The 25828-nt window shown below is 40.6% G+C and overlaps 1 protein-coding gene across 1 annotated transcript in view; it reads left to right on the top strand.

Annotated features, from left to right (window-relative positions):
- LOC115121543 (myocardin-like) overlaps positions 1 to 25828 on the top strand; it is a 125584-nt gene that overhangs the window by 72324 nt on the left and 27432 nt on the right. The window lies entirely within an intron of this gene.

Below are 25828 nucleotides of genomic sequence, written 5' to 3'. Positions count from 1 at the left end.
AACCTCAAACATCAAGTGAGATTACCTTCCCCTAAATCCTAATTTCAACCATCAAGTGAGATTACCTTCCCCTAAATCCTAATTTTAACCATCAAGTGAGATTACCTTTCCCTAAATCCTAACTTCAACCATCAAGTGAGATTACCTTTCCCCTAAATCCTAACCTCAACCATCAAGTGAGATTACCTCTCCCTAAATCCTAACCTCAACCATCAAGTGAGATTACCTTCCCCTAAATCCTAACCTCAAACATCAAGTGAGATTACCTTCCCCTAAATCCTAACTTCAACCATCAAGTGAGATTACCTTCCCCTAAATCCTAACCTCAAATATCAGGTGAGATGACCTTCCCCTAAATCCTAACCTCAAACATCAAGTGAGATTACCTTCCCCTAAATCCTAACCTCAAACATCAGGTGAGATGACCTTTCCCTAAATCCTAACCTCAAACATCAGGTGAGATGACCTTCCCCTAAATCCTAACTTCAACCATCAAGTGAGATTACCTTCCCCTAAATCCTAACTTCAACCATCAAGTGAGATTACCTTCCCCTAAATCCTAACCTCAAAAATCAGGTGAGATGACCTTCCCCTAAATCCTAACCTCAAACATCAAGTGAGATTACCTTCCCCTAAATCCTAACTTCAACCATCAAGTGAGATTACCTTCCCCTAAATCCTAACTTCAACCATCAAGTGAGATTACCTTCCCCTAAATCCTAACTTCAACCATCAAGTGAGATGACCTTTCCCTAAATCCTAACCTCAAACATCAGGTGAGATGACCTTCCCCTAAATCCTAACTTCAACCATCAAGTGAGATTACCTTTCCCTTAATCCTAACCTCAAAAATCAGGTGAGATGACCTTCCCCTAAATCCTAACCTCAAACATCAAGTGAGATTACCTTCCCCTTAATCCTAACCTCAAACATCAGGTGAGATGACCTTTCCCTAAATCCTAACCTCAAACATCAGGTGAGATTACCTTACCCTAAATCCTAACTTCAACCATCAAGTGAGATTACCTTTCCCCTAAATCCTAACCTCAACCATCAAGTGAGATTACCTTTCCCTAAATCCTAACCTCAACCATCAAGTGAGATTACCTTCCCCTAAATCCTAACCTCAACCATCAAGTGAGATTACCTTCCCCTAAATCCTAACCTCAAACATCAAGTGAGATTACCTTCCCCTAAATCCTAACCTCAACCATCAAGTGAGATTACCTTCCCCTTAATCCTAACCTCAAACATCAGGTGAGATGACCTTTCCCTAAATCCTAACCTCAAACATCAGGTGAGATTACCTTACCCTAAATCCTAACTTCAACCATCAAGTGAGATTACCTTTCCCCTAAATCCTAACCTCAACCATCAAGTGAGATTACCTTTCCCTAAATCCTAACCTCAACCATCAAGTGAGATTACCTTCCCCTAAATCCTAACCTCAACCATCAAGTGAGATTACCTTCCCCTAAATCCTAACCTCAAACATCAAGTGAGATTACCTTCCCCTAAATCCTAACCTCAACCATCAAGTGAGATTACCTTCCCCTAAATCCTAACCTCAACCATCAAGTGAGATTACCTTCCCCTAAATCCTAACCTCAACCATCAAGTGAGATTACCTTTCCCTAAATCCTAACTTCAACCATCAAGCGAGATTACCTTCCCCTAAATCCTAACCACCACCATCAAGTGAGATTACCTTCCCCTAAATCCTAACTTCAACCATCAAGTGAGATTACCTTCCCCTAAATCCTAACCTCAACCATCAAGTGAGATTACCTTCCCCTAAATCCTAACCTCAAACATCAGGTGAGATGACCTTCCCCTAAATCCTAACCTCAAACATCAAGTGAGATTACCTTCCCCTAAATCCTAACCTCAACCATCAAGTGAGATTACCTTCCCCTAAATCCTAACTTCAACCATCAAGTGAGATTACCTTCCCCTAAATCCTAACCTCAAACATCAGGTGAGATTACCTTTCCCTAAATCCTAACCTCAAACATCAGGTGAGATGACCTTTCCCTAAATCCTAACCTCAAACATCAGGTGAGATTACCTTTCCCTAAATCCTAACCTCAACCATCAAGTGAGATTACCTTCCCCTAAATCCTAACCTCAACCATCAAGTGAGATTACCTTTCCCTAAATCCTAACTTCAACCATCAAGCGAGATGACCTTCCCCTAAATCCTAACCACCACCATCAAGTGAGATTACCTTCCCCTAAATCCTAACCTCAACCATCAAGTGAGATTACCTTTCCCTAAATCCTAACCTCAACCATCAAGTGAGATTACCTTCCCCTAAATCCTAACCTCAACCATCAAGTGAGATTACCTTCCCCTAAATCCTAACCTCAAACATCAAGTGAGATTACCTTCCCCTAAATCCTAACCTCAACCATCAAGTGAGATTACCTTCCCCTTAATCCTAACCTCAAACATCAGGTGAGATGACCTTTCCCTAAATCCTAACCTCAAACATCAGGTGAGATTACCTTACCCTAAATCCTAACTTCAACCATCAAGTGAGATTACCTTTCCCCTAAATCCTAACCTCAACCATCAAGTGAGATTACCTTTCCCTAAATCCTAACCTCAACCATCAAGTGAGATTACCTTCCCTAAATCCTAACCTCAACCATCAAGTGAGATTACCTTCCCTAAATCCTAACCTCAAACATCAAGTGAGATTACCTTCCCTAAATCCTAACCTCAACCATCAAGTGAGATTACCTTTCCCTAAATCCTAACCTCAACCATCAAGTGAGATTACCTTCCCTAAATCCTAACCTCAACCATCAAGTGAGATTACCTTTCCTAAATCCTAACTTCAACCATCAAGCGAGATTACCTTCCCTAAATCCTAACCACCACCATCAAGTGAGATTACCTTCCCTAAATCCTAACTTCAACCATCAAGTGAGATTACCTTCCCTAAATCCTAACCTCAACCATCAAGTGAGATTACCTTCCCTAAATCCTAACCTCAAACATCAGGTGAGATGACCTTCCCCTAAATCCTAACCTCAAACATCAAGTGAGATTACCTTCCCTAAATCCTAACCTCAACCATCAAGTGAGATTACCTTCCCTAAATCCTAACTTCAACCATCAAGTGAGATTACCTTCCCCTAAATCCTAACCTCAAACATCAGGTGAGATTACCTTTCCCTAAATCCTAACCTCAAACATCAGGTGAGATGACCTTTCCCTAAATCCTAACCTCAAACATCAGGTGAGATTACCTTTCCTAAATCCTAACCTCAACCATCAAGTGAGATTACCTTCCCCTAAATCCTAACCTCAACCATCAAGTGAGATTACCTTTCCTAAATCCTAACTTCAACCATCAAGCGAGATGACCTTCCCCTAAATCCTAACCACCACCATCAAGTGAGATTACCTTCCCCTAAATCCTAACCTCAACCATCAAGTGAGATTACCTTCCCCTAAATCCTAACCTCAAACATCAAGTGAGATTACCTTTCCCTAAATCCTAACTTCAACCATCAAGCGAGATGACCTTCCCCTAAATCCTAACCACCACCATCAAGTGAGATTACCTTCCCCTAAATCCTAACCTCAACCATCAAGTGAGATTACCTTCCCCTAAATCCTAACCTCAAACATCAGGTGAGATGACCTTCCCCTAAATCCTAACTTCAACCATCAAGTGAGATTACCTTCCCCTAAATCCTAACTTCAACCATCAAGTGAGATTACCTTCCCCTAAATCCTAACTTCAACCATCAAGTGAGATTACCTTCCCCTAAATCCTAACTTCAACCATCAAGTGAGATGACCTTTCCCTAAATCCTAACCTCAAACATCAGGTGAGATGACCTTCCCCTAAATCCTAACTTCAACCATCAAGTGAGATTACCTTTCCCTTAATCCTAACCTCAAAAATCAGGTGAGATGACCTTCCCCTAAATCCTAACCTCAAACATCAAGTGAGATTACCTTCCCCTTAATCCTAACCTCAAACATCAGGTGAGATGACCTTTCCCTAAATCCTAACCTCAAACATCAGGTGAGATTACCTTACCCTAAATCCTAACTTCAACCATCAAGTGAGATTACCTTTCCCCTAAATCCTAACCTCAACCATCAAGTGAGATTACCTTTCCCTAAATCCTAACCTCAACCATCAAGTGAGATTACCTTCCCCTAAATCCTAACCTCAACCATCAAGTGAGATTACCATCCCCTAAATCCTAACCTCAAACATCAAGTGAGATTACCTTCCCCTAAATCCTAACCTCAACCATCAAGTGAGATTACCTTCCCCTAAATCCTAACCTCAACCATCAAGTGAGATTACCTTCCCCTAAATCCTAACCTCAACCATCAAGTGAGATTACCTTTCCCTAAATCCTAACTTCAACCATCAAGCGAGATTACCTTCCCCTAAATCCTAACCACCACCATCAAGTGAGATTACCTTCCCCTAAATCCTAACTTCAACCATCAAGTGAGATTACCTTCCCCTAAATCCTAACCTCAACCATCAAGTGAGATTACCTTCCCTAAATCCTAACCTCAAACATCAGGTGAGATGACCTTCCCTAAATCCTAACCTCAAACATCAAGTGAGATTACCTTCCCTAAATCCTAACCTCAACCATCAAGTGAGATTACCTTCCCTAAATCCTAACTTCAACCATCAAGTGAGATTACCTTCCCTAAATCCTAACCTCAAACATCAGGTGAGATTACCTTTCCCTAAATCCTAACCTCAAACATCAGGTGAGATGACCTTTCCCTAAATCCTAACCTCAAACATCAAGTGAGATTACCTTCCCTAAATCCTAACCTCAACCATCAAGTGAGATTACCTTCCCTAAATCCTAACTTCAACCATCAAGTGAGATTACCTTCCCTAAATCCTAACCTCAAACATCAGGTGAGATTACCTTTCCCTAAATCCTAACCTCAAACATCAGGTGAGATGACCTTTCCTAAATCCTAACCTCAAACATCAGGTGAGATTACCTTTCCCTAAATCCTAACCTCAACCATCAAGTGAGATGACCTTCCCTAAATCCTAACCTCAACCATCAAGTGAGATTACCTTTCCCTAAATCCTAACTTCAACCATCAAGCGAGATGACCTTCCCTAAATCCTAACCACCACCATCAAGTGAGATTACCTTCCCTAAATCCTAACCTCAACCATCAAGTGAGATTACCTTCCCTAAATCCTAACCTCAAACATCAAGTGAGATTACCTTTTCCTAAATCCTAACTTCAACCATCAAGTGAGATTACCTTCCCTAAATCCTAACCACCACCATCAAGTGAGATTACCTTCCCTAAATCCTAACTTCAACCATCAAGTGAGATTACCTTCCCTAAATCCTAACCTCAACCATCAAGTGAGATTACCTTCCCCTAAATCCTAACCTCAAACATCAGGTGAGATGACCTTCCCTAAATCCTAACCTCAAACATCAAGTGAGATTACCTTCCCTAAATCCTAACCTCAACCATCAAGTGAGATTACCTTCCCTAAATCCTAACTTCAACCATCAAGTGAGATTACCTTCCCTAAATCCTAACCTCAAACATCAGGTGAGATTACCTTTCCTAAATCCTAACCTCAAACATCAGGTGAGATGACCTTTCCCTAAATCCTAACCTCAAACATCAGTGAGATTACCTTCCCTAAATCCTAACCTCAACCATCAAGTGAGATTACCTTCCCTAAATCCTAACTTCAACCATCAAGTGAGATTACCTTCCCTAAATCCTAACCTCAAACATCAGGTGAGATTACCTTCCCTAAATCCTAACCTCAAACATCAGGTGAGATGACCTTTCCCTAAATCCTAACCTCAAACATCAGGTGAGATTACCTTTCCCTAAATCCTAACCTCAAATCAAGTGAGATGACCTTCCCTAAATCCTAACCTCAAACATCAAGTGAGATTACCTTTCCCTTAATCCTAACCTCAAACATCAGGTGAGATGACCTTTCCCTAAATCCTAACCTCAAACATCAGGTGAGATTACCTTACCCTAAATCCTAACTTCAACCATCAAGTGAGATTACCTTTCCCCTAAATCCTAACCTCAACCATCAAGTGAGATTACCTTTCCCTAAATCCTAACCTCAACCATCAAGTGAGATTACCTTCCCTAAATCCTAACCTCAACCATCAAGTGAGATTACCTTCCCTAAATCCTAACCTCAAACATCAAGTGAGATTACCTTCCCTAAATCCTAACCTCAACCATCAAGTGAGATTACCTTCCCCTAAATCCTAACCTCAACCATCAAGTGAGATTACCTTCCCCTAAATCCTAACCTCAACCATCAAGTGAGATTACCTTTCCCTAAATCCTAACTTCAACCATCAAGCGAGATTACCTTCCCCTAAATCCTAACCACCACCATCAAGTGAGATTACCTTCCCTAAATCCTAACTTCAACCATCAAGTGAGATTACCTTCCCTAAATCCTAACCTCAACCATCAAGTGAGATTACCTTCCCTAAATCCTAACCTCAAACATCAGGTGAGATGACCTTCCCTAAATCCTAACCTCAAACATCAAGTGAGATTACCTTCCCTAAATCCTAACCTCAACCATCAAGTGAGATTACCTTCCCTAAATCCTAACTTCAACCATCAAGTGAGATTACCTTCCCTAAATCCTAACCTCAAACATCAGGTGAGATTACCTTTCCCTAAATCCTAACCTCAAACATCAGGTGAGATGACCTTTCCCTAAATCCTAACCTCAAACATCAAGTGAGATTACCTTCCCCTAAATCCTAACCTCAACCATCAAGTGAGATTACCTTCCCCTAAATCCTAACTTCAACCATCAAGTGAGATTACCTTCCCCTAAATCCTAACCTCAAACATCAGGTGAGATTACCTTTCCCTAAATCCTAACCTCAAACATCAGGTGAGATGACCTTTCCCTAAATCCTAACCTCAAACATCAGGTGAGATTACCTTTCCCTAAATCCTAACCTCAACCATCAAGTGAGATTACCTTCCCCTAAATCCTAACCTCAACCATCAAGTGAGATTACCTTTCCCTAAATCCTAACTTCAACCATCAAGCGAGATGACCTTCCCCTAAATCCTAACCACCACCATCAAGTGAGATTACCTTCCCCTAAATCCTAACCTCAACCATCAAGTGAGATTACCTTCCCCTAAATCCTAACCTCAAACATCAAGTGAGATTACCTTTCCCTAAATCCTAACTTCAACCATCAAGCGAGATTACCTTCCCCTAAATCCTAACCACCACCATCAAGTGAGATTACCTTCCCCTAAATCCTAACTTCAACCATCAAGTGAGATTACCTTCCCCTAAATCCTAACCTCAACCATCAAGTGAGATTACCTTCCCCTAAATCCTAACCTCAAACATCAGGTGAGATGACCTTCCCCTAAATCCTAACCTCAAACATCAAGTGAGATTACCTTCCCCTAAATCCTAACCTCAACCATCAAGTGAGATTACCTTCCCCTAAATCCTAACTTCAACCATCAAGTGAGATTACCTTCCCCTAAATCCTAACCTCAAACATCAGGTGAGATTACCTTTCCCTAAATCCTAACCTCAAACATCAGGTGAGATGACCTTTCCCTAAATCCTAACCTCAAACATCAAGTGAGATTACCTTCCCCTAAATCCTAACCTCAACCATCAAGTGAGATTACCTTCCCTAAATCCTAACTTCAACCATCAAGTGAGATTACCTTCCCCTAAATCCTAACCTCAAACATCAGGTGAGATTACCTTTCCCTAAATCCTAACCTCAAACATCAGGTGAGATGACCTTTCCCTAAATCCTAACCTCAAACATCAGGTGAGATTACCTTTCCCTAAATCCTAACCTCAACCATCAAGTGAGATTACCTTCCCCTAAATCCTAACCTCAACCATCAAGTGAGATTACCTTTCCCTAAATCCTAACTTCAACCATCAAGCGAGATGACCTTCCCCTAAATCCTAACCACCACCATCAAGTGAGATTACCTTCCCCTAAATCCTAACCTCAACCATCAAGTGAGATTACCTTCCCCTAAATCCTAACCTCAAACATCAAGTGAGATTACCTTTCCCTAAATCCTAACTTCAACCATCAAGCGAGATGACCTTCCCCTAAATCCTAACCACCACCATCAAGTGAGATTACCTTCCCCTAAATCCTAACCTCAACCATCAAGTGAGATTACCTTCCCCTAAATCCTAACCTCAAACATCAGGTGAGATGACCTTCCCCTAAATCCTAACCTCAAACATCAAGTGAGATTACCTTCCCCTAGATCCTAACCTCAAACATCAAGTGAGATTACCTTCCCCTAAATCCTAACTTCAACCATCAAGTGAGATTACCTTCCCCTAAATCCTAACCTCAAACATCAGGTGAGATGAACTTTCCCTAAATCCTAACCTCAAACATCAGGTGAGATGACCTTCCCCTAAATCCTAACTTCAACCATCAAGTGAGATTACCTTCCCCTAAATCCTAACCTCAAAAATCAGGTGAGATGACCTTCCCCTAAATCCTAACCTCAAACATCAAGTGAGATTACCTTCCCCTAAATCCTAACCTCAACCATCAGGTGAGATTACCTTTCCCTAAATCCTAACCTCAAACATCAGGTGAGATTACCTTCCCCTAAATCCTAACTTCAACCATCAAGTGAGATTACCTTTCCCTAAATCCTAACCTCAAACATCAGGTGAGATTACCTTACCCTAAATCCTAACTTCAACCATCAAGTGAGATTACCTTTCCCCTAAATCCTAACCTCAACCATCAAGTGAGATTACCTTTCCCTAAATCCTAACCTCAAGCATCAAGTGAGATTAACTTCCCCTAAATCCTAATTTCAACCATCAAGTGAGATTACCTTTCCCTAAATCCTAACCTCAAACATCAAGTGAGATTACCTTCTCCTAAATCCTAACCTCAACCATCAGGTGAGATGACCTTCCCCTAAATCCTAATTTCAACCATCAAGTGAGATTACCTTCCCCTAAATCCTAACTTCAACCATCAAGTGAGATTACCTTCCCCTAAATCCTAACCTCAACCATCAAGTGAGATTACCTTCCCCTAAATCCTAACTTCAACCATCAAGTGAGATTACCTTTCCCTAAATCCTAACCTCAAACATCAGGTGAGATTACCTTACCCTAAATCCTAACTTCAACCATCAAGTGAGATTACCTTTCCCCTAAATCCTAACCTCAACCATCAAGTGAGATTACCTTTCCCTAAATCCTAACCTCAAACATCAAGTGAGATTAACTTCCCCTAAATCCTAATTTCAACCATCAAGTGAGATTACCTTTCCCTAAATCCTAACCTCAAACATCAAGTGAGATTACCTTCTCCTAAATCCTAACTTCAACCATCAAGTGAGATTACCTTTCCCTAAATCCTAACCTCAAACATCAAGTGAGATTACCTTCCCCTAAATCCTAAATTCAACCATCAAGTGACATTACCTTCCCCTAAATCCTAACCTCAAACATCAGGTGAGAATACCTTTCCCTAAATCCTAACCTCAAACATCAGGTGAGAATACCTTTCCCTAAATCCTAACCTCAAACATCAGGTGAGATGACCTTTCCCTAAATCCTAACCTCAACCATCAGGTGAGATGACCTTCCCCTAAATCCTAATTTCAACCATCAAGTGAGATTACCTTCCCCTAAATCCTAACCTCAAACATCAGGTGAGATTACCTTCCCCTAAATCCTAACTTCAACCATCAAGTGAGATTACCTTTCCCTAAATCCTAACCTCAAACATCAGGTGAGATTACCTTACCCTAAATCCTAACTTCAACCATCAAGTGAGATTACCTTTCCCCTAAATCCTAACCTCAACCATCAAGTGAGATTACCTTTCCCTAAATCCTAACCTCAAACATCAAGTGAGATTAACTTCCCCTAAATCCTAATTTCAACCATCAAGTGAGATTACCTTTCCCTAAATCCTAACCTCAAACATCAAGTGAGATTACCTTCTCCTAAATCCTAACTTCAACCATCAAGTGAGATTACCTTTCCCTAAATCCTAACCTCAAACATCAAGTGAGATTACCTTCCCCTAAATCCTAAATTCATCCATCAAGTGACATTACCTTCCCCTAAATCCTAACCTCAAACATCAGGTGAGAATACCTTTCCCTAAATCCTAACCTCAAACATCAGGTGAGATTACCTTTCCCTAAATCCTAACCTCAACCATCAAGTGAGATGACCTTCCCCTAAATCCTAACCTCAACCATCAAGTGAGATTACCTTTCCCTAAATCCTAACTTCAACCATCAAGCGAGATGACCTTCCCTAAATCCTAATTTCACCACCATCAAGTGAGATTACCTTCCCTAAATCCTAACCTCAACCATCAAGTGAGATTACCTTCCCTAAATCCTAACCTCAAACATCAAGTGAGATTACCTTTCCTAAATCCTAACTTCAACCATCAAGCGAGATTACCTTCCCTAAATCCTAACCACCACCATCAAGTGAGATTACCTTCCCCTAAATCCTAACCTCAACCATCAAGTGAGATTACCTTCCCTAAATCCTTCAACCATCAAGTGAGATTACCTTCCCTAAATCCTAACCTCAAACATCAGGTGAGATGACCTTCCCCTAAATCCTAACCTCAAACATCAAGTGAGATTACCTTCCCTAAATCCTAACCTCAACCATCAAGTGAGATTACCTTCCCTAAATCCTAACTTCAACCATCAAGTGAGATTACCTTCCCTAAATCCTAACCTCAAACATCAGGTGAGATTACCTTTCCCTAAATCCTAACCTCAAACATCAGGTGAGATGACCTTTCCCTAAATCCTAACCTCAAACATCAAGTGAGATTACCTTCCCCTAAATCCTAACCTCAACCATCAAGTGAGATTACCTTCCCCTAAATCCTAACTTCAACCATCAAGTGAGATTACCTTCCCCTAAATCCTAACCTCAAACATCAGGTGAGATTACCTTTCCCTAAATCCTAACCTCAAACATCAGGTGAGATGACCTTTCCCTAAATCCTAACCTCAAACATCAGGTGAGATTACCTTTCCCTAAATCCTAACCTCAACCATCAAGTGAGATGACCTTCCCCTAAATCCTAACCTCAAACATCAAGTGAGATTACCTTCCCCTTAATCCTAACCTCAAACATCAGGTGAGATGACCTTTCCCTAAATCCTAACCTCAAACATCAGGTGAGATTACCTTACCCTAAATCCTAACTTCAACCATCAAGTGAGATTACCTTTCCCCTAAATCCTAACCTCAACCATCAAGTGAGATTACCTTTCCCTAAATCCTAACCTCAACCATCAAGTGAGATTACCTTCCCCTAAATCCTAACCTCAACCATCAAGTGAGATTACCTTCCCCTAAATCCTAACCTCAAACATCAAGTGAGATTACCTTCCCCTAAATCCTAACCTCAACCATCAAGTGAGATTACCTTCCCCTAAATCCTAACCTCAACCATCAAGTGAGATTACCTTCCCCTAAATCCTAACCTCAACCATCAAGTGAGATTACCTTTCCCTAAATCCTAACTTCAACCATCAAGCGAGATTACCTTCCCCTAAATCCTAACCACCACCATCAAGTGAGATTACCTTCCCCTAAATCCTAACTTCAACCATCAAGTGAGATTACCTTCCCCTAAATCCTAACCTCAACCATCAAGTGAGATTACCTTCCCCTAAATCCTAACCTCAAACATCAGGTGAGATGACCTTCCCCTAAATCCTAACCTCAAACATCAAGTGAGATTACCTTCCCTAAATCCTAACCTCAACCATCAAGTGAGATTACCTTCCCCTAAATCCTAACTTCAACCATCAAGTGAGATTACCTTCCCCTAAATCCTAACCTCAAACATCAGGTGAGATTACCTTTCCCTAAATCCTAACCTCAAACATCAGGTGAGATGACCTTTCCCTAAATCCTAACCTCAAACATCAAGTGAGATTACCTTCCCCTAAATCCTAACCTCAACCATCAAGTGAGATTACCTTCCCCTAAATCCTAACTTCAACCATCAAGTGAGATTACCTTCCCTAAATCCTAACCTCAAACATCAGGTGAGATTACCTTTCCCTAAATCCTAACCTCAAACATCAGGTGAGATGACCTTTCCCTAAATCCTAACCTCAAACATCAGGTGAGATTACCTTTCCCTAAATCCTAACCTCAACCATCAAGTGAGATTACCTTCCCTAAATCCTAACCTCAACCATCAAGTGAGATTACCTTTCCCTAAATCCTAACTTCAACCATCAAGCGAGATGACCTTCCCTAAATCCTAACCACCACCATCAAGTGAGATTACCTTCCCTAAATCCTAACCTCAACCATCAAGTGAGATTACCTTCCCTAAATCCTAACCTCAAACATCAAGTGAGATTACCTTTCCTAAATCCTAACTTCAACCATCAAGCGAGATTACCTTCCCTAAATCCTAACCACCACCATCAAGTGAGATTACCTTCCCTAAATCCTAACTTCAACCATCAAGTGAGATTACCTTCCCTAAATCCTAACCTCAACCATCAAGTGAGATTACCTTCCCTAAATCCTAACCTCAAACATCAGGTGAGATGACCTTCCCTAAATCCTAACCTCAAACATCAAGTGAGATTACCTTCCCTAAATCCTAACCTCAACCATCAAGTGAGATTACCTTCCCTAAATCCTAACTTCAACCATCAAGTGAGATTACCTTCCCTAAATCCTAACCTCAAACATCAGGTGAGATTACCTTTCCCTAAATCCTAACCTCAAACATCAGGTGAGATGACCTTTCCCTAAATCCTAACCTCAAACATCAAGTGAGATTACCTTCCCTAAATCCTAACCTCAACCATCAAGTGAGATTACCTTCCCTAAATCCTAACTTCAACCATCAAGTGAGATTACCTTCCCTAAATCCTAACCTCAAACATCAGGTGAGATTACCTTTCCCTAAATCCTAACCTCAAACATCAGGTGAGATGACCTTTCCCTAAATCCTAACCTCAAACATCAGGTGAGATTACCTTTCCCTAAATCCTAACCTCAACCATCAAGTGAGATTACCTTCCCTAAATCCTAACCTCAACCATCAAGTGAGATTACCTTTCCCTAAATCCTAACTTCAACCATCAAGTGAGATGACCTTCCCTAAATCCTAACCACCACCATCAAGTGAGATTACCTTCCCTAAATCCTAACCTCAACCATCAAGTGAGATTACCTTCCCTAAATCCTAACCTCAAACATCAAGTGAGATTACCTTTCCCTAAATCCTAACTTCAACCATCAAGCGAGATGACCTTCCCTAAATCCTAACCACCACCATCAAGTGAGATTACCTTCCCTAAATCCTAACCTCAACCATCAAGTGAGATTACCTTCCCTAAATCCTAACCTCAAACATCAGGTGAGATGACCTTCCCCTAAATCCTAACCTCAAACATCAAGTGAGATTACCTTCCCTAGATCCTAACCTCAAACATCAAGTGAGATTACCTTCCCTAAATCCTAACTCAACCATCAAGTGAGATTACCTTCCCTAAATCCTAACCTCAAACATCAGGTGAGATGAACTTTCCCTAAATCCTAACCTCAAACATCAGGTGAGATGACCTTCCCTAAATCCTAACTTCAACCATCAAGTGAGATTACCTTCCCCTAAATCCTAACCTCAAAAATCAGGTGAGATGACCTTCCCCTAAATCCTAACCTCAAACATCAAGTGAGATTACCTTCCCCTAAATCCTAACCTCAACCATCAGGTGAGATTACCTTTCCCTAAATCCTAACCTCAAACATCAGGTGAGATTACCTTCCCTAAATCCTAACTTCAACCATCAAGTGAGATTACCTTTCCTAAATCCTAACCTCAAACATCAGGTGAGATTACCTTACCCTAAATCCTAACTTCAACCATCAAGTGAGATTACCTTTCCCTAAATCCTAACCTCAACCATCAAGTGAGATTACCTTTCCCTAAATCCTAACCTCAAGCATCAAGTGAGATTAACTTCCCCTAAATCCTAATTTCAACCATCAAGTGAGATTACCTTTCCCTAAATCCTAACCTCAAACATCAAGTGAGATTACCTTCTCCTAAATCCTAACCTCAACCATCAGGTGAGATGACCTTCCCTAAATCCTAATTTCAACCATCAAGTGAGATTACCTTCCCTAAATCCTAACTTCAACCATCAAGTGAGATTACCTTCCCTAAATCCTAACCTCAACCATCAAGTGAGATTACCTTCCCTAAATCCTAACTTCAACCATCAAGTGAGATTACCTTTTCCTAAATCCTAACCTCAAACATCAGGTGAGATTACCTTACCCTAAATCCTAACTTCAACCATCAAGTGAGATTACCTTTCCCCTAAATCCTAACCTCAACCATCAAGTGAGATTACCTTTCCCTAAATCCTAACCTCAAACATCAAGTGAGATTAACTTCCCCTAAATCCTAATTTCAACCATCAAGTGAGATTACCTTTCCCTAAATCCTAACCTCAAACATCAAGTGAGATTACCTTCTCCTAAATCCTAACTTCAACCATCAAGTGAGATTACCTTTCCCTAAATCCTAACCTCAAACATCAAGTGAGATTACCTTCCCCTAAATCCTAAATTCAACCATCAAGTGACATTACCTTCCCCTAAATCCTAACCTCAAACATCAGGTGAGAATACCTTTCCCTAAATCCTAACCTCAAACATCAGGTGAGAATACCTTTCCCTAAATCCTAACCTCAAACATCAGGTGAGATGACCTTTCCCTAAATCCTAACCTCAACCATCAGGTGAGATGACCTTCCCCTAAATCCTAATTTCAACCATCAAGTGAGATTACCTTCCCCTAAATCCTAACCTCAAACATCAGGTGAGATTACCTTCCCTAAATCCTAACCTTCAACCATCAAGTGAGATTACCTTTCCCTAAATCCTAACCTCAAACATCAGGTGAGATTACCTTACCCTAAATCCTAACTTCAACCATCAAGTGAGATTACCTTTCCCCTAAATCCTAACCTCAACCATCAAGTGAGATTACCTTTCCCTAAATCCTAACCTCAAACATCAAGTGAGATTAACTTCCCCTAAATCCTAATTTCAACCATCAAGTGAGATTACCTTTCCCTAAATCCTAACCTCAAACATCAAGTGAGATTACCTTCTCCTAAATCCTAACTTCAACCATCAAGTGAGATTACCTTTCCCTAAATCCTAACCTCAAACATCAAGTGAGATTACCTTCCCCTAAATCCTAAATTCATCCATCAAGTGACATTACCTTCCCCTAAATCCTAACCTCAAACATCAGGTGAGAATACCTTTCCCTAAATCCTAACCTCAAACATCAGGTGAGAATACCTTTCCCTAAATCCTAACCTCAAACATCAGGTGAGATGACCTTCCCCTAAATCCTAATTTCAACCATCAAGTGAGATTACCTTCCCCTAAATCCTAACTTCAACCATCAAGTGAGATTACCTTCCCCTAAATCCTAACCTCAACCATCAAGTGAGATTACCTTCCCCTAAATCCTAACTTCAAACATCAAGTGAGATTACCTTCCCCCTAAATCCTAACCACAAACATCAGGTGAGATTACCTTTCCCTAAATCCTAACCTCAAACATCAGGTGAGAATACCTTTCCCTAAATCCTAACCTCAACCATCAAGTGAGATTACCTTCCCCTAAATCCTAACCTCAAACATCAGGTGAGATGACCTTCCCCTAAATCCTAACCTCAAACATCAAGTGAGATTACCTTCCCCTAAATCCTAACCTCAACCATCAAGTGAGATTACCTTCCCCTAAATCCTAACTTCAACCATCAAGTGAGATTACCTTCCCCTAAATCCTAACCTCAAACATCAGGTGAGATTACCTTTCCCTAAATCCTAACCTCAAACATCTGGTGAGATGACCTTCCCCTAAATCCTAACCTCAAACATCAAGTGAGATTACCTTTCCCTAAATCCTAACCTCAACCATCAAGTGAGATTACCTTTCCCTAAATCCTAACCTCAAACATCAAGTGAGATTACCTTCCCCTAAATCCTAATTTCAACCCTCAAGTGAGATTACCTTCCCCTAAATCCTAACCTCAAACATCAAGTGAGATTACCTTCCCCTAACTCCTAACTTCAACCATCAAGTGAGATTACCTTCCCCTAAATCCTAACCTCAAACATCAGGTGAGATGACCTTTCCCTAAATCCTAACCTCAAACATCAGGTGAGATGACCTTTCCCTAAATCCTAACCTCAAACATCAGGTGAGATGACCTTTCCCTAAATCCTAACCTCAAACATCAGGTGAGATGACCTTTCCCTAAATCCTAACCTCAAACATCAGGTGAGATGACCTTCCCCTAAATCCTAACTTCAACCATCAAGTGAGATTACCTTCCCCTAAATCCTAACCTCAAAAATCAGGTGAGATAACCTTCCCCTAAATCCTAACCTCAAACATCAAGTGAGATTACCTTCCCCTAAATCCTAACCTCAAACATCAGGTGAGATTACCTTTCCCTAAATCCTAACCTCAAACATCAGGTGAGATTACCTTCCCCTAAATCCTAACTTCAACCATCAAGTGAGATTACCTTTCCCTAAATCCTAACCTCAAACATCAGGTGAGATTACCTTACCCTAAATCCTAACTTCAACCATCAAGTGAGATTACCTTTCCCCTAAATCCTAACCTCAACCATCAAGTGAGATTACCTTTCCCTAAATCCTAACCTCAAACATCAAGTGAGATTACCTTTCCCCTAAATCCTAACCTCAAACATCAAGTGACATTACCTTCCCCTAAATCCTAACCTCAAACATCAGGTGAGAATACCTTTCCCTAAATCCTAACCTCAAACATCAGGTGAGATGACCTTTCCCTAAATCCTAACCTCAAACATCAGGTGAGATGACCTTTCCCTAAATCCTAACCTCAACCATCAGGTGAGATGACCTTTCCCTAAATCCTAACCTCAAACATCAAGTGAAATTACCTTCCCCTAAATCCTAACCTCAAACATCAAGTGAGATTACCTTCCCCTAAATCCTAATTTCAACCCTCAAGTGAGATTACCTTCCCCTAAATCCTAACCTCAAACATCAAGTGAGATTACCTTCCCCTAAATCCTAACTTCAACCATCAAGTGAGATTACCTTCCCCTAAATCCTAACCTCAAATATCAGGTGAGATGACCTTCCCCTAAATCCTAACCTCAAACATCAAGTGAGATGACCTTCCCCTAAATCCTAACCTCAAACATCAGGTGAGATTACCTTTCCCTAAATCCTAACCTCAAACATCAGGTGAGATGACCTTCCCCTAAATCCTAACTTCAACCATCAAGTGAGATTACCTTCCCCTAAATCCTAACCTCAAAAATCAGGTGAGATAACCTTCCCTTAAATCCTAACCTCAAACATCAAGTGAGATTACCTTCCCCTAAATCCTAACCTCAAACATCAGGTGAGATTACCTTTCCCTAAATCCTAACCTCAAACATCAGGTGAGATTACCTTCCCCTAAATCCTAACTTCAACCATCAAGTGAGATTACCTTTCCCTAAATCCTAACCTCAAACATCAGGTGAGATTACCTTACCCTAAATCCTAACTTCAACCATCAAGTGAGATTACCTTTCCCCTAAATCCTAACCTCAACCATCAAGTGAGATTACCTTTCCCTAAATCCTAACCTCAAACATCAAGTGAGATTAACTTCCCCTAAATCCTAATTTCAACCATCAAGTGAGATTACCTTTCCTAAATCCTAACCTCAAACATCAAGTGAGATGACCTTTCCTAAATCCTAACTTCAACCATCAAGTGAGATTACCTTTCCCTAAATCCTAACCTCAAACATCAAGTGAGATTACCTTCCCTAAATCCTAAATTCAACCATCAAGTGACATTACCTTCCCTAAATCCTAACCTCAAACATCAGGTGAGAATACCTTTCCCTAAATCCTAACCTCAAACATCAGGTGAGATGACCTTTCCCTAAATCCTAACCTCAAACATCAGGTGAGATGACCTTTCCCTAAATCCTAACCTCAAACATCAGGTGAGATGACCTTCCCCTAAATCCTAACTTCAACCATCAAGTGAGATTACCTTCCCTAAATCCTAACCTCAAAAATCAGGTGAGATAACCTTCCCTAAATCCTAACCTCAAACATCAAGTGAGATTACCTTCCCTAAATCCTAACCTCAAACATCAGGTGAGATTACCTTTTCCTAAATCCTAACCTCAAACATCAGGTGAGATTACCTTCCCTAAATCCTAACTCAACCATCAAGTGAGATTACCTTTCCCTAAATCCTAACCTCAAACATCAGGTGAGATTACCTTACCCTAAATCCTAACTTCAACCATCAAGTGAGATTACCTTTCCCCTAAATCCTAACCTCAACCATCAAGTGAGATTACCTTTCCCTAAATCCTAACATCAAACATCAAGTGAGATTAACTTCCCTAAATCCTAATTTCAACCATCAAGTGAGATTACCTTTCCTAAATCCTAACCTCAAACATCAAGTGAGATGACCTTTCCCTAAATCCTAACTTCAACCATCAAGTGAGATTACCTTCCCTAAATCCTAACCTCAAACATCAAGTGAGATTACCTTCCCTAAATCCTAAATTCAACCATCAAGTGACATTACCTTTCCCTAAATCCTAACCTCAAACATCAGGTGAGAATACCTTTCCCTAAATCCTAACCTCAAACATCAGGTGAGAATACCTTTCCTAAATCCTAACCTCAAACATCAGGTGAGATGACCTTTCCTAAATCCTAACCTCAAACATCAGGTGAGATGACCTTTCCCTAAATCCTAACCTCAACCATCAGGTGAGATGACCTTCCCCTAAATCCTAATTTCAACCATCAAGTGAGATTACCTTCCCTAAATCCTAACCTCAACCATCAAGTGAGATTACCTTCCCTAAATCCTAACCTCAAACATCAGGTGAGATGACCTTCCCTAAATCCTAACCTCAAACATCAAGTGAGATTACCTTCCCTAAAGCCTAACCTCAACCATCAAGTGAGATTACCTTCCCCTAAATCCTAACTTCAACCATCAAGTGAGATTACCTTCCCCTAAATCCTAACCTCAAACATCAAGTGAGATTACCTTCCCTAAATCCTAACCTCAAATATCAGGTGAGATGACCTTCCCTAAATCCTAACCTCAAACATCAAGTGAGATGACCTTCCCTAAATCCTAACCTCAAACATCAAGTGAGATTACCTTCCCTAAATCCTAAACTCAAACATCAGGTGAGATGACATTCCCCTAAATCCTAACTTCAACCATCAAGTGAGATTACCTTCCCCTAAATCCTAACCTCAAAAGTCAGGTGAGATAACCTTCCCCTAAATCCTAACCTCAAACATCAAGTGAGATTACCTTCCCTAAATCCTAACCTCAAACATCAGGTGAGATTACCTTTCCCTAAATCCTAACCTCAAACATCAGGTGAGATTACCTTCCCTAAATCCTAACTTCAACCATCAAGTGAGATTACCTTTCCCTAAATCCTAACCTCAACCATCAGGTGAGATGACCTTTCCCTAAATCCTAACCTCAAACATCAGGTGAGATGACCTTTCCCTAAATCCTAACCTCAACCATCAGGTGAGATGACCTTCCCCTAAATCCTAATTTCAACCATCAAGTGAGATTACCTTCCCCTAAATCCTAACCTCAACCATCAAGTGAGATTACCTTCCCTAAATCCTAACCTCAAACATCAGGTGAGATGACCTTCCCTAAATCCTAACCTCAAACATCAAGTGAGATTACCTTCCCCTAAATCCTAACCTCAACCATCAAGTGAGATTACCTTCCCCTAAATCCTAACTTCAACCATCAAGTGAGATTACCTTCCCCCTAAATCCTAACCTCAAACATCAAGTGAGATTACCTTCCCCTAAATCCTAACCTCAAATATCAGGTGAGATGACCTTCCCCTAAATCCTAACCTCAAACATCAAGTGAGATGACCTTCCCCTAAATCCTAACCTCAAACATCAAGTGAGATTACCTTCCCCTAAATCCTAACCTCAAACATCAGGTGAGATGACCTTCCCCTAAATCCTAACTTCAACCATCAAGTGAGATTACCTTCCCCTAAATCCTAACCTCAAAAATCAGGTGAGATAACCTTCCCCTAAATCCTAACCTCAAACATCAAGTGAGATTACCTTCCCCTAAATCCTAACCTCAAACATCAGGTGAGATTACCTTACCCTAAATCCTAACTTCAACCATCAAGTGAGATTACCTTTCCCCTAAATCCTAACCTCAACCATCAAGTGAGATTACCTTTCCCTAAATCCTAACCTCAAACATCAAGTGAGATTACCTTTCCCCTAAATCCTAACCTCAAACATCAAGTGACATTACCTTCCCCTAAATCCTAACCTCAAACATCAGGTGAGAATACCTTTCCCTAAATCCTAACCTCAAACATCAGGTGAGATGACCTTTCCCTAAATCCTAACCTCAAACATCAGGTGAGATGACCTTTCCCTAAATCCTAACCTCAACCATCAGGTGAGATGACCTTTCCCTAAATCCTAACCTCAAACATCAAGTGAAATTACCTTCCCCTAAATCCTAACCTCAAACATCAAGTGAGATTACCTTCCCTAAATCCTAATTTCAACCATCAAGTGAGATTACCTTCCCTAAATCCTAACCTCAAACATCAAGTGAGATTACCTTCCCTAAATCCTAACTTCAACCATCAAGTGAGATTACCTTTTCTAACCTCAAAATCAGGTGAGATGACCTTCTAAATCCTAACCTCAAACATCAGGTGAGATGACCTTTCCCTAAATCCTAACCTCAAACATCAGGTGAGATGACCTTCCCCTAAATCCTAACTTCAACCATCAAGTGAGATTACCTTCCCCTAAATCCTAACCTCAAAAATCAGGTGAGATAACCTTCCCCTAAATCCTAACCTCAAACATCAAGTGAGATTACCTTCCCCTAAATCCTAACCTCAAACATCAGGTGAGATTACCTTTCCCTAAATCCTAACCTCAAACATCAGGTGAGATTACCTTCCCTAAATCCTAACTTCAACCATCAAGTGAGATTACCTTTCCCTAAATCCTAACCTCAAACATCAGGTGAGATTACCTTACCCTAAATCCTAACTTCAACCATCAAGTGAGATTACCTTTCCCCTAAATCCTAACCTCAACCATCAAGTGAGATTACCTTTCCCTAAATCCTAACATCAAACATCAAGTGAGATTAACTTCCCCTAAATCCTAATTTCAACCATCAAGTGAGATTACCTTTCCCTAAATCCTAACCTCAAACATCAAGTGAGATGACCTTTCCCTAAATCCTAACTTCAACCATCAAGTGAGATTACCTTTCCCTAAATCCTAACCTCAAACATCAAGTGAGATTACCTTCCCCTAAATCCTAAATTCAACCATCAAGTGACATTACCTTCCCCTAAATCCTAACCTCAAACATCAGGTGAGAATACCTTTCCCTAAATCCTAACCTCAAACATCAGGTGAGAATACCTTTCCCTAAATCCTAACCTCAAACATCAGGTGAGATGACCTTTCCCTAAATCCTAACCTCAAACATCAGGTGAGATGACCTTTCCCTAAATCCTAACCTCAACCATCAGGTGAGATGACCTTCCCCTAAATCCTAATTTCAACCATCAAGTGAGATTACCTTCCCCTAAATCCTAACCTCAACCATCAAGTGAGATTACCTTCCCCTAAATCCTAACCTCAAACATCAGGTGAGATGACCTTCCCCTAAATCCTAACCTCAAACATCAAGTGAGATTACCTTCCCCTAAAGCCTAACCTCAACCATCAAGTGAGATTACCTTCCCCTAAATCCTAACTTCAACCATCAAGTGAGATTACCTTCCCCCTAAATCCTAACCTCAAACATCAAGTGAGATTACCTTCCCCTAAATCCTAACCTCAAATATCAGGTGAGATGACCTTCCCCTAAATCCTAACCTCAAACATCAAGTGAGATGACCTTCCCCTAAATCCTAACCTCAAACATCAAGTGAGATTACCTTCCCCTAAATCCTAAACTCAAACATCAGGTGAGATGACATTCCCCTAAATCCTAACTTCAACCATCAAGTGAGATTACCTTCCCCTAAATCCTAACCTCAAAAGTCAGGTGAGATAACCTTCCCCTAAATCCTAACCTCAAACATCAAGTGAGATTACCTTCCCCTAAATCCTAACCTCAAACATCAGGTGAGATTACCTTTCCCTAAATCCTAACCTCAAACATCAGGTGAGATTACCTTCCCCTAAATCCTAACTTCAACCATCAAGTGAGATTACCTTTCCCCTAAATCCTAACCTCAACCATCAGGTGAGATGACCTTTCCCTAAATCCTAACCTCAAACATCAGGTGAGATGACCTTTCCCTAAATCCTAACCTCAACCATCAGGTGAGATGACCTTCCCCTAAATCCTAATTTCAACCATCAAGTGAGATTACCTTCCCCTAAATCCTAACCTCAACCATCAAGTGAGATTACCTTCCCCTAAATCCTAACCTCAAACATCAGGTGAGATGACCTTCCCCTAAATCCTAACCTCAAACATCAAGTGAGATTACCTTCCCCTAAATCCTAACCTCAACCATCAAGTGAGATTACCTTCCCCTAAATCCTAACTTCAACCATCAAGTGAGATTACCTTCCCCCTAAATCCTAACCTCAAACATCAAGTGAGATTACCTTCCCCTAAATCCTAACCTCAAATATCAGGTGAGATGACCTTCCCCTAAATCCTAACCTCAAACATCAAGTGAGATGACCTTCCCCTAAATCCTAACCTCAAACATCAAGTGAGATTACCTTCCCCTAAATCCTAACCTCAAACATCAGGTGAGATGACCTTCCCCTAAATCCTAACTTCAACCATCAAGTGAGATTACCTTCCCCTAAATCCTAACCTCAAAAATCAGGTGAGATAACCTTCCCCTAAATCCTAACCTCAAACATCAAGTGAGATTACCTTCCCCTAAATCCTAACCTCAAACATCAGGTGAGATTACCTTTCCCTAAATCCTAACCTCAAACATCAGGTGAGATTACCTTCCCCTAAATCCTAACTTCAACCATCAAGTGAGATTACCTTTCCCCTAAATCCTAACCTCAACCATCAAGTGAGATTACCTTTCCCTAAATCCTAACCTCAAACATCAAGTGAGCTTAACTTCCCCTAAATCCTAATTTCAACCATCAAGTGAGATTACCTTTCCCTAAATCCTAACCTCAAACATCAAGTTAGATGACCTTTCCCTAAATCCTAACTTCAACCATCAAGTGAGATTACCTTTCCCTAAATCCTAACCTCAAACATCAAGTGAGATTACCTTCCCCTAAATCCTAAATTCAACCATCAAGTGACATTACCTTCCCCTAAATCCTAACCTCAAACATCAGGTGAGAATACCTTTCCCTAAATCCTAACCTCAAACATCAGGTGAGATGACCTTTCCCTAAATCCTAACCTCAAACATCAGGTGAGATGACCTTTCCCTAAATCCTAACCTCAACCATCAGGTGAGATGACCTTCCCCTAAATCCTAATTTCAACCATCAAGTGAGATTACCTTCCCCTAAATCCTAACCTCAACCATCAAGTGAGATTACCTTCCCCTAAATCCTAACCTCAAACATCAGGTGAGATGACCTTCCCCTAAATCCTAACCTCAAACATCAAGTGAGATTACCTTCCCCTAAAGCCTAACCTCAACCATCAAGTGAGATTACCTTCCCCTAAATCCTAACTTCAACCATCAAGTGAGATTACCTTCCCCCTAAATCCTAACCTCAAACATCAGGTGAGATTACCTTTCCCTAAATCCTAACCTCAAACATCAGGTGAGATGACCTTTCCCTAAATCCTAACCTCAAACATCAGGTGAGATTACCTTTCCCTAAATGCTAACCTCAACCATCAAGTGAGATTACCTTTCCCTAAATCCTAACCTCAAACATCAAGTGAGATTACCTTCCCCTAAATCCTAATTTCAACCATCAAGTGAGATTACCTTTCCCCTAAATCCTAACCTCAACCATCAAGTGAGATTACCTTTCCCTAAATCCTAACCTCAACCATCAAGTGAGATTACCTTCCCCTAAATCCTAACCTCAACCATCAAGTGAGATTACCTTCACCTAAATCCTAACCTCAACCATCAAGTGAGATTACCTTCCCCTAAATCCTAACCTCAAACATCAAGTGAGATTACCTTTCCCTAAATCCTAACCTCAAACATCAAGTGAGATTACCTTCCCCTAAATCCTAATTTCAACCATCAAGTGAGATTACCTTTCCCCTAAATCCTAACCTCAACCATCAAGTGAGATTACCTTTCCCTAAATCCTAACCTCAACCATCAAGTGAGATTACCTTCCCCTAAATCCTAACCTCAACCATCAAGTGAGATTACCTTCCCCTAAATCCTAACCTCAAACATCAAGTGAGATTACCTTCCCCTAAATCCTAACCTCAAACATCAGGTGAGATTACCTTTCCCTAAATCCTAACCTCAAACATCAGGTGAGATTACCTTCCCCTAAATCCTAACTTCAACCATCAAGTCAGATTACCTTTCCCTAAATCCTAACCTCAAACATCAGGTGAGATTACCTTACCCTAAATACTAACTTCAACCATCAAGTGAGATTACCTTTCCCCTAAATCCTAACCTCAACCATCAAGTGAGATTACCTTTCCCTAAATCCTAACCTCAAACATCAAGTGAGATTAACTTCCCCTAAATCCTAATTTCAACCATCAAGTGAGATTACCTTTCCCTAAATCCTAACCTCAAACATCAAGTGAGATGACCTTTCCCTAAATCCTAACTTCAAATATCAGGTGAGATGACCTTTCCCTAAATCCTAACCTCAAACATCAAGTGAGATTACCTTCCCCTAAATCCTAAATTCAACCATCAAGTGACATTACATTCCCCTAAATCCTAACCTCAAACATCAGGTGAGAATACCTTCCCCTAAATCCTAACTTCAACCATCAAGTGAGATTACCTTTCCCTAAATCCTAACCTCAAACATCAGGTGAGATTACCTTACCCTAAATCCTAACTTCAACCATCAAGTGAGATTACCTTTCCCCTAAATCCTAACCTCAACCATCAAGTGAGATTACCTTTCCCTAAATCCTAACCTCAAACATCAAGTGAGATTAACTTCCCCTAAATCCTAATTTCAACCATCAAGTGAGATTACCTTTCCCTAAATCCTAACCTCAAACATCAAGTGAGATGACCTTTCCCTAAATCCTAACTTCAACCATCAAGTGAGATTACCTTTCCCTAAATCCTAACCTCAAACATCAGGTGAGATGACCTTTCCCTAAATCCTAACCTCAACCATCAGGTGAGATGACCTTCCCCTAAATCCTAATTTCAACCATCAAGTGACATTACCTTCCCCTAAATCCTAACCTCAACCATCAAGTGAGATTACCTTCCCCTAAATCCTAACCTCAAACATCAGGTGAGATGACCTTCCCCTAAATCCTAACCTCAAACATCAAGTGAGATTACCTTCCCCTAAAGCCTAACCTCAACCATCAAGTGAGATTACCTTCCCCTAAATCCTAACTTCAACCATCAAGTGAGATTACCTTCCCCCTAAATCCTAACCTCAAACATCAAGTGAGATGACCTTCCCCTAAATCCTAACCTCAAACATCAAGTGAGC

Source organism: Oncorhynchus nerka, unplaced genomic scaffold, assembly GCF_034236695.1.
Source record: "Oncorhynchus nerka isolate Pitt River unplaced genomic scaffold, Oner_Uvic_2.0 unplaced_scaffold_1154, whole genome shotgun sequence".
NCBI lineage: Eukaryota > Metazoa > Chordata > Actinopteri > Salmoniformes > Salmonidae > Oncorhynchus > Oncorhynchus nerka.
This window is presented reverse-complemented; position numbering and strand designations above follow the sequence as displayed.